Below are 11,430 nucleotides of genomic sequence, written 5' to 3' on the forward strand. Positions count from 1 at the left end.
TATAGAGTGGGTGATGCGTTCTAGGTCTGGGCTAAAGAGTGGGTGATGAGTTCTAGGTCTGGGCTATAGAGTGGGTGATGAGTTCTAGGTCTGGGCTATAGAGTGGGTGATGAGTTATGGGTCTGGGCTATAGAGTGGGTGATGAGTTCTACATCTGGGCTATAGAGTGGGTGATGAGTTCTGGGTTTGGGCTATAGAGTGGTGATGAGTTCTGGGTCTGGGCTATAGAGCCGATGATGAGTTCTGGGTCCGGGCTATAGAGTGGGTGATGAGTTCTAGATCTCGGCTATAGAGTGGGTGATGCGTTCTAGGTCTGGGCTAAAGAGTGGGTGATGAGTTCTAGGTCTGGGCTATAGAGTGGGTGATGAGTTCTAGGTCTGGGCTATAGAGTGGGTGATGAGTTCTGGGTCTGGGCTATAGAGTGGGTGATGAGTTCTACATCTGGGCTATAGAGTGAGTGATGAGTTCTGGGTCTGGGCTATAGAGCGGGTGATGAGTTCTGGGTCTGGGCTATAGAGTGGGTGATGAGTTCTGGGTCTGGGCTATAGAGTGGGTGATGAGTTCTAAATCTGGGCTATAGAGTGGGTGATGAGTTCTAGATCTGGGCTATAGAGTGGGTGATGAGTTTTACATCTGGGCTATAGAGTGGGTGATGAGTTCTGGGTCTGGGCTATAGAGTGGGTGATGAGTTCTAGATCTGGGCTATAGAGTGGGTGATGAGTTCTACATCTGGGCTATAGAGTGGGTGATGAGTTCTAGATTTGGGCTATAGAGTGGGTGATGAGTTCTAGATCTGGGCTATAGAGTGGGTGATGAGTTCTACATCTGGGCTATAGAGTGGGTGATGAGTTCTACATCTGGGCTATAGAGTGGGTGATGAGTTCTACATCTGGGCTATAGAGTGGGTGATGAGTTCTGGGTCTGGGCTATAGAGTGGGTGATGAGTTCTAGGTCTGGGCTATAGAGTGGGTGATGAGTTCTGGGTCTGGGCTATAGAGCGGGTGATGAGTTCTAGGTCTGGGCTATAGAGTGGGTGATGAGTTTTGGGTCTGGGCTATAGAGTGGGTGACGAGTTCTGGGTCTGTGCTATAGAGTGGGTGATGAGTTCTAGGTCTGGGCTATAGAGTGGGTGATGAGTTCTGGGTCTGGGCTATAGAGCGGGTGATGAGTTCTAGATCTGGGCTATAGAGCGGGTGATGAGTTCTAGATCTGGGCTATAGAGTGGGTGATGAGTTCTGGGTCTGGGCTATAGAGTGGGTGATGAGTTCTGGGTCTGGGCTATAGAGCGGGTGATGAGTTCTAGATCTGGGCTATAGAGTGGGTGATGAGTTCTAGATCTGGGCTATAGAGTGGGTGATGAGTTCTAGATCTGGGCTATAGAGTGGGTGATGAGTTCTGGGTCTGGGCTATAGAGTGGGTGATGAGTTCTACATCTGGGCTATAGAGTGGGTGATGAGTTCTACATCTGGGCTATAGAGTGGGTGATGAGTTCTGGGTCTGGGCTATAGAGTGGGTGATGAGTTCTAGGTCTGGGCTATAGAGTGGGTGATGAGTTCTGGGTCTGGGCTATAGAGCGGGTGATGAGTTCTAGGTCTGGGCTATAGAGTGGGTGATGAGTTCTGGGTCTGGGCTATAGAGTGGGTGACGAGTTCTGGGTCTGTGCTATAAAGTGGGTGATGAGTTCTGGGTCTGGGCTATAGAGTGGGTGATGAGTTCTAGATCTGGGCTATAGAGTGGGTGATGAGTTCTAGATCTGGGCTATAGAGTGGGTGATGAGTTCTACATCTGGGCTATAGAGTGGGTGATGAGTTCTAGATCTGGGCTATAGAGTGGGTGATGAGTTCTACATCTGGGCTATATAGTGGGTGATGAGTTCTACATCTGGGCTATAGAGTGGGTGATGAGTTCTGGGTCTGGGCTATAGAGTGGGTGACGAGTTCTGGGTCTGTGCTATAGAGTGAGTGATGAGTTCTGGGTCTGGGCTATAGAGCGGGTGATGAGTTATGAGTTTGGGCTATAGAGTGGGTGACGAGTTCTGGGTCTGTGCTATAGAGTGAGTGACGAGTTCTGGGTCTGTGCTATAGAGTGGGTGATGAGTTCTGGGTCTGGGCTATAGAGCGGGTGATGAGTTCTAGATCTGGGCTATAGAGTGGGTGATGAGTTCTAGATCTGGGCTATAGAGTGGGTGATGAGTTCTACATCTGGGCTATAGAGTGGGTGATGAGTTCTACATCGGGGCTATAGAGTGGGTGATGAGTTCTGGGTCTGGGCTATAGAGTGGGTGATGAGTTCTAGGTCTGGGCTATAGAGTGGGTGATGAGTTCTACATCTGGGCTATAGAGTGGGTGATGAGTTCTGGGTCTGGGCTATAGAATGGGTGATGAGTTCTAGATCTGGGCTATAGAGTGGGTGATGAGTTCTACATCTGGGCTATAGAGTGGGTGATGAGTTCTGGGTCTGGGCTATAGAGTGGGTGATGAGTTCTAGATCTGGGCTATAGAGTGGGTGATGAGTTCTGGGTCTGGGCTATAGAGTGGGTGATGAGTTCTACATCTGGGCTATAGAGTGGGTGATGAGTTCTGGGTCTGGGCTATAGAGTGGGTGATGAGTTCTGGGTCTGGGCTATAGAGTGGGTGACGAGTTCTGGGTCTGTGCTATAGAGTGGGTGATGAGTTCTGGGTCTGGGCTATAGAGCGGGTGATGAGTTCTAGATCTGGGCTATAGAGTGGGTGATGAGTTCTAGATCTGGGCTATAGAGTGGGTGATGAGTTCTAGATCTGGGCTATAGAGTGGGTGATGAGTTCTACATCTGGGCTATAGAGTGGGTGATGAGTTCTAGATCTGGGCTATAGAGTGGGTGATGAGTTCTACATCTGGGCTATAGAGTGGGTGATGAGTTCTGGGTCTGGGCTATAGAGTGGGTGACGAGTTCTGGGTCTGTGCTATAGAGTGAGTGATGAGTTCTGGGTCTGGGCTATAGAGCGGGTGATGAGTTATGGGTTTGGGCTATAGAGTGGGTGACGAGTTCTGGGTCTGTGCTATAGAGTGAGTGACGAGTTCTGGGTCTGTGCTATAGAGTGGGTGATGAGTTCTGGGTCTGGGCTATAGAGCGGGTGATGAGTTCTAGATCTGGGCTATAGAGTGGGTGATGAGTTCTAGATCTGGGCTATAGAGTGGGTGATGAGTTCTACATCTGGGCTATAGAGTGGGTGATGAGTTCTACATCGGGGCTATAGAGTGGGTGATGAGTTCTGGGTCTGGGCTATAGAGTGGGTGATGAGTTCTAGGTCTGGGCTATAGAGTGGGTGATGAGTTCTACATCTGGGCTATAGAGTGGGTGATGAGTTCTGGGTCTGGGCTATAGAATGGGTGATGAGTTCTAGATCTGGGCTATAGAGTGGGTGATGAGTTCTACATCTGGGCTATTGAGTGGGTGATGAGTTCTGGGTCTGGGCTATAGAGTGGGTGATGAGTTCTAGATCTGGGCTATAGAGTGGGTGATGAGTTCTACATCTGGGCTACAGAGTGGGTGATGAGTTCTGGGTCTGGGCTATAGAGTGGGTGATGAGTTCTACATCTGGGCTATAGAGTGGGTGATGAGTTCTGGGTCTGGGCTATAGAGTGGGTGATGAGTTCTAAAACTGGGCTATAGAGTGGGTGATGAGTTCTGGGTCTGGGCTATAGAGTGGGTGATGAGTTCTGGGTCTGGGCTATAGAGTGGGTGATGAGTTCTGGGTCTGGGCTATAGAGTGGGTGATGAGTTCTAGGTCTGGGCTATAGAGTGGGTGATGAGTTCTACATCTGGGCTATAGAGTGGGTGATGAGTTCTGGGTCTGGGCTATAGAGTGGGTGATGAGTTCTGGGTCTGGGCTATAGAGTGGGTGATGAGTTCTGGGTCTGGGCTATAGAGTGGGTGATGAGTTCTGGGTCTGGGCTATAGAGTGGGTGATGAGTTATTGGTCTGGGCTATAGAGTGGGGGATGAGTTCTAGGTCTGGGCTATAGAGTGGGTGATGAGTTATTGGTCTGGGCTATAGAGTGGGTGATGAGTTATGGGTCTGGGCTATAGAGTGGGTGATGAGTTCTAGATCTGGGCTATAGAGTGGGTGATGAGTTCTAGGTCTGGGCTATAGAGTGGGTGATGAGGTATTGGTCTGGGCTATAGAGTGGGGGATGAGTTCTAGGTCTGGGCTATAGAGTGGGTGATGAGTTCTAGGTCTGGGCTATAGAGTGGGTGATGAGTTATTGGTCTGGGCTATAGAGTGGGTGATGAGTTATGGGTCTGGGCTATAGAGTGGGTGATGAGTTATTGGTCTGGGCTATAGAGTGGGTGATGAGTTCTAGATCTGGGCTATAGAGTGGGTGATGAGTTCTAGGTCTGGGCTATAGAGTGGGTGATGAGTTATTGGTCTGGGCTATAGAGTGGGTGATGAGTTTTGGGTCTGGGCTATAGAGTGGGTGATGAGTTATTGGTCTGGGCTATAGAGTGGGGGATGAGTTCTAGGTCTGGGCTATAGAGTGGGTGATGAGTTCTAGGTCTGGGCTATAGAGTGGGTGATGAGTTATTGGTCTGGGCTATAGAGTGGGTGATGAGTTCTGGGTCTGGGCTATAGAGTGGGTGATGAGTTATTGGTCTGGGCTATAGAGTGGGTGATGAGTTCTAGATCTGGGCTATAGAGTGGGTGATGAGTTCTAGGTCTGGGCTATAGAGTGGGTGATGAGTTATTGGTCTGGGCTATAGAGTGGGTGATGAGTTATGGGTCTGGGCTATAGAGTGGGTGATGAGTTCTAGATGTGGGCTATAGAGTGGGTGATGAGTTCTAGATCTGGGCTATAGAGTGGGTGATGAGTTCTAGGTCTGGGCTATAGAGTGGGTGATGAGTTCTAGATCTGGGCTATAGAGTGGGTGATGAGTTCTAGATCTGGGCTATAGAGTGGGTGATGAGTTCTAGATCTGGGCTATAGAGCGGGTGATGAGTTCTAGGTCTGGGCTATAGAGTGGGTGATGAGTTATGGGTCTGGGCTATAGAGTGGGTGATGAGTTATGGGTCTCGGCTATAGAGTGGGTGATGAGTTCTAGGTCTGGGCTATAGAGTGGGTGATGAGTTATGGGTCTGGGCTATAGAGTGGGTGATGAGTTATTGGTCTGGGCTATAGAGTGGGTGATGAGTTCTAGGTCTGGGCTATAGAGTGGGTGATGAGTTATGGGTCTGGGCTATAGAGTGGGTGATGAGTTATGGGTCTCGGCTATAGAGTGGGTGATGAGTTCTAGGTCTGGGCTATAGAGTGAGTGATGAGCTCTGGGTCTGGGCTATAGAGTGGGTGATGAGTTCTAGGTCTGGGCTATAGAGTGGGTGATGAGTTATTGGTCTGGGCTATAGAGTGGGTGATGAGTTCTAGATCTGAGCTATAGAGTGGGTGATGAGTTCTGGGTCTGGGCTATAGAGTGGGTGATGAGTTCTACATCTGGGCTATAGAGTGGGTGATGAGTTCTACATCTGGGCTATAGAGTGGGTGATGAGTTCTGGGTCTGGGCTATAGAGTGGGTGATGAGTTCTAGGTCTGGGCTATAGAGTGGGTGATGAGTTCTGGGTCTGGGCTATAGAGTGGGTGATGAGTTCTGGGTCTGGGCTATAGAGTGGGTGATGAGTTCTACATCTGGGCTATAGAGTGGGTGATGAGTTCTAGGTCTGGGCTATAGAGTGGGTGATGAGTTCTGGGTCTGGGCTATAGATTGGGTGACGAGTTCTGGGTCTGTGCTATAGAGTGGGTGATGAGTTCTGGGTCTGGGCTATAGAGCAGGTGATGAGTTCTAGATCTGGGCTATAGAGTGGGTGATGAGTTCTAGATCTGGGCTATAGAGTGGGTGATGAGTTCTAGATCTGGGCTGTAGAGTGGGTGATGAGTTCTACATCTGGGCTATAGAGTGGGTGATGAGTTCTAGATCTGGGCTATAGAGTGGGTGATGAGTTCTACATCTGGGCTATAGAGTGGGTGATGAGTTCTACATCTGGGCTATAGAGTGGGTGATGAGTTCTGGGTCTGGGCTATAGAGTGGGTGACGAGTTCTGGGTCTGTGCTATAGAGTGAGTGATGAGTTCTGGGTCTGGGCTATAGAGCGGGTGATGAGTTATGGGTCTGGGCTATAGAGTGGGTGACGAGTTCTGGGTCTGTGCTATAGAGTGAGTGACGAGTTCTGGGTCTGTGCTATAGAGTGGGTGATGAGTTCTGGGTCTGGGCTATAGAGCGGGTGATGAGTTCTAGATCTGGGCTATAGAGTGGGTGATGAGTTCTACATCGGGGCTATAGAGTGGGTGATGAGTTCTGGGTCTGGGCTATAGAGTGGGTGATGAGTTCTACATCTGGGCTATAGAGTGAGTGATGAGTTCTGGGTCTGGGCTATAGAATGGGTGATGAGTTCTAGATCTGGGCTATAGAGTGGGTGATGAGTTCTACATCTGGGCTATAGAGTGTGTGATGAGTTCTGGGTCTGGGCTATAGAGTGGGTGATGAGTTCTAGATCTGGGCTATAGAGTGGGTGATGAGTTCTACATCTGGGCTATAGAGTGGGTGATGAGTTCTGGGTCTGGGCTATAGAGTGGGTGATGAGTTCTACATCTGGGCTATAGAGTGGGTGATGAGTTCTGGGTCTGGGCTATAGAGTGGGTGATGAGTTGTACATCTGGGCTATAGAGTGGGTGATGAGTTCTGGGTCTGGGCTATAGAGTGGGTGATGAGTTCTGGGTCTGGGCTATAGAGTGGGTGATGAGTTCTGGGTCTGGGCTATAGAATGGGTGATGAGTTCTACATCTGGGCTATAGAGTGGGTGATGAGTTCTGGGTCTGGGCTATAGAGTGGGTGATGAGTTCTAGGTCTGGGCTATAGAATGGGTGATGAGTTCTACATCTGGGCTATAGAGTGGGTGATGAGTTCTGGGTCTGGGCTATAGAGTGGGTGATGAGTTCTGGGTCTGGGCTATAGAGTGGGTGATGAGTTCTGGGTCTGGGCTATAGAGTGGGTGATGAGTTATTGGTCTGGGCTATAGAGTGGGTGATGAGTTATGGGTCTGGGCTATAGAGTGGGTGATGAGTTCTAGATCTGGGCTATAGAGTGGGTGATGAGTTCTAGGTCTGGGCTATAGAGTGGGTGATGAGTTCTAGATCTGGGCTATAGAGTGGGTGATGAGTTCTAGGTCTGGGCTATAGAGTGGGTGATGAGTTCTGGGTCTGGTCTATAGAGTGGGTGATGAGTTATTGGTCTGGGCTATAGAGTGGGTGATGAGTTATGGGTCTGGGCTATAGAGTGGGTGATGAGTTCTAGATCTGGGCTATAGAGTGGGTGATGAGTTCTAGATCTGGGCTATAGAGTGGGTGATGAGTTCTAGATCTGGGCTATAGAGTGGGTGATGAGTTCTAGGTCTGGGCTATAGAGTGGGTGATGAGTTCTAGGTCTGGGCTATAGAGTGGGTGATGAGTTCTAGATCTGGGCTATAGAGTGGGTGATGAGGTATTGGCCTGGGCTATAGAGTGGGGGATGAGTTCTAGGTCTGGGCTATAGAGTGGGTGATGAGTTCTAGGTCTGGGCTATAGAGTGGGTGATGAGTTCTAGATCTGGGCTATAGAGTGGGTGATGAGTTCTAGGTCTGGGCTATAGAGTGGGTGATGAGTTATGGGTCTGGGCTATAGAGTGGGTGATGAGTTATTGGTCTGGGCTATAGAGTGGGTGATGAGTTCTAGGTCTGGGCTATAGAGTGAGTGATGAGTTCTGGGTCTGGGCTATAGAGTGGGTGATGAGTTCTGGGTCTGGGCTATAGAGTGGGTGATGAGTTCTAGGTCTGGGCTATAGAGTGGGTGATGAGTTATTGGTCTGGGCTATAGAGTGGGTGATGAGTTCTAGATCTGGGCTATAGAGTGGGTGATGAGTTCTGGGTCTGGGCTATAGAGTGGTGATGAGTTCTGGGTCTGGGCTATAGAGTGGGTGATGAGTTATAAATCTGGGCTATAGAGTGGGTGATAAGTTCTAGATCTGGGCTATGGAGTGAGTGATGTGTTCTACATCTGGGCTATAGAGTGGGTGATGAGTTCTAGATCTCGGTTATAGAGTGGGTGATGAGTTCTGGGACAGGGCAATAGAGTGGGTGATGAGTTCTAGATCTGGGCTATAGAGTGGGTGATGAGTTCTAGATCTGTGCTATAGAGTGGGTGATGAGTTCTGGGTCTGGGCTATAGAGTGGGTGATGAGTTCTGGGTCTGGGCTATAGAGTGTGTGATGAGTTCTAGATCTGGGCTATAGCGTGGGTGACGAGTTCTGGGTCTGGGCTATAGAGTGGGTGGTGAGTTCTGGGTCTGGGCTATAGCGTGGGTGATGAGTTCTGGGTCTGGGCTATAGAGTGTGTGATGAGTTCTAGATCTGGGCTATAGCGTGGGTGATGAGTTCTGGGTCTGGGCTATAGAGTGGGTGGTGAGTTCTGGGTCTGGGCTATAGAGTGGGTGATGAGTTCTAGATCTGGGCTATAGAGTGGGTGATGAGTTCTGGGTCTGGGCTATAGAGTGAGTGATGAGTTCTGGGTCTGGGCTATAGAGTGGGTGATGAGTTCTAGACCTGGGCTACAGAGTGGGTGCTGAGTTCTGGGTCTGGGCTTTAGAGTGTGTGTTTAGTTATAGATTTGGGCTATAGAGTGGGTGCTGAGTTCTGGGTCTGGGCTTTTGAGTGTGTGTTTAGTTATAGATTTGGGCTATAGACTTGGCCATGAGTGATGTGTCTGGGACCCCGTGTGGTTCCCGGCTCGCGCCCTGCGGTTCTGTGGCGTGTCCACGCGAACGAACTGGCTACGTTTGGTTTTTCTACCACCTGACACATTTTTTAATTCGTTTATTCATTTGACAATCATGTGCAGCTTCCAGAAAATGTGGGCACTCTCTCCTTCTCTCTCTGTTCCAGGCGGGGCGCGCGGGGGGGGTGGGGGCAGTAACATTTTGACACTCAACGTGAACAAAACATCAACAACGAAAACGTTCCTTGCCAAACGTGTTCCAAGCACATTCGTGGCTCGCGAATTATATCCGTCTCTTGTGCGTCGCACGCGCGCGCACACCACCACCACCACCACCCCCGCCGCCGCCGCTCAACTCACCGTGTTGGGCACTGAATGGAGGGGTCATTCGGAGCAGCAGGGTCACACGCACACACACACACACCCCTCCCTCCCTGCCGCATTGTCCAAGTCGAGGCCACTTAGGCGAGGATTGTTTGTCAGCACAAACACGCCGTCGCTGCGTTCCCTTCCGTTATGCCCTCGTGTTGCCGTCACGCAACGGACGCCGTGTTTTGACTGCAGCTGCAGCAGCGGCAGACGTCAAAAGGCCTTTGACGGCGACCTGCGTTGGCTATTGTTGTGAGCCGTGCGTGCGCGCGGACAAAAAGTGTTTCTCGTCCACACGGTGGACTAAGATCCTCCTCCCCCCCGCCCGTTCCACTCGCCGTCAGCGAGCGGCACCTCTCCTCCCGGCCGCCTTTGTCTCCCCCACTCGGTGATGGTTGCACACCGCACCATGGTGCTCGTTTGAGGCTGAGTCGACTTAGGGGAGGCCCAGGACCGGTTCAGATAATCGTCGCTGGTGTTGGCCGTGAGCGGGAGTTGAACTCGGGTCGCTGGGTTCGTAGCGCAGCGCGCTGACCGCTGCACCACCGCTCCCCACACAGCCGCAGGTGTGACACACTCAGATGTGACAGCCACATGTGTGAAACACACACCTTGACACACACACACAGGTGTGACACACACACACCTTGACACACACACACACAGGTGTGACACACATACCTTGACACACACACAGGTGTGACGCACACACACCTTGACACACACACACAGTTGTGACACACATACCTTGACACACACACACACAGGTGTGACACACACACACCTTGACACACACACACAGTTGTGACACACATACCTTGACACACACACACACACAGGTGTGAACCACACACACACCTTGACACACACACAGGTGTGACACACACACCTTGACACACACACACACACAGGTGTGAACCACACACACACCTTGACACACACACAGGTGTGACACACACACACACCTTGACACACACACACAGGTGTGACACACACACACCTTGACACACACACACACACAGGTGTGACACACACACACACCTTGACACACACACACAGGTGTGACACACACACACACAGGTGTGACACACACACCTTGACACACACACACAGGTGTGACACACACACACCTTGACACACACACACCTTGACACACACACACCTTGACACACACACACCTTGACACACCTTGACACACACACACAGGTGTGACACACACACACCTTGACACACACACACCTTGACACACACACACCTTGACACACACACACCTTGACACACACACACACACACCTTGACACACACACACCTTGACACACACACACCTTGACACACACACACACACACCTTGACACACACACACACATGTGTGAACCACACACCTTGACACACACACACAGGTGTGACACACACACACACCGTGACACACACACACACACACCGTGACACACACACACACACCGTGACACACACACACACCGTGACACACACACACAGGTGTGACACACACACACACACACACCGTGACACACACACACACACAGGTGTGACACACACACACCTTGACACACACACACAGGTGTGACACACACACACACACACACCGTGACACACACACACACACAGGTGTGACACACACACACCGTGACACACACACACACACCGTGACACACACACACACACCGTGACACACACACACACACCGTGACACACACACACACACACCGTGACACACACACAGGTGTGACTCCGCTTCTCCGTCGCGTGCGTTATGGGGAGCAGTCGCTGTCTCTGATCGGGGTGTGGTTGTGGCTGGAGGGGAGGGAGGGAGTGAGGGACGGAGTGGGTGACTGTAGGGGGACTGTAGGGGGACTGGGTGATGGAGCCAGAGTGTCGCTTTGGGTGGGATTGTGCCCAGGCAAACCGGATCAACTGGAATCCCCCCACCCTCCCCCACCCTCCCCCACTCTCCCCCACCCTCCCCCACCCTCCCCCACTCTCCCCCACCCTCCTCCTACCCTCCCCACACCCTCCCCCACCCTCCCCCACCCTCCCCCCACCCTCCCCCACCCTCCCCCACCCTCCCCCACCCTCCCCCACTCTCCCCCACTCTCCCCCACCCTCCTCCTACCCTCCCCACACCCTCCCCCACCCTCCCCCACCCTCCCCCACCCTCCCCCACCCTCCCCCACCCTCCCCCACCCTCCCCCCACCCTCCCCCACCCTCCCCCACCCTCCCCCACTCTCCCCCACTCTCCCCCACCCTCCTCCTACCCTCCCCACACCCTC

This window comes from Lampetra planeri, chromosome 5 (assembly GCF_965212315.1).
Source record: "Lampetra planeri chromosome 5, kcLamPlan1.2.h2, whole genome shotgun sequence".
Taxonomy (NCBI): Eukaryota; Metazoa; Chordata; class Hyperoartia; order Petromyzontiformes; family Petromyzontidae; genus Lampetra; species Lampetra planeri.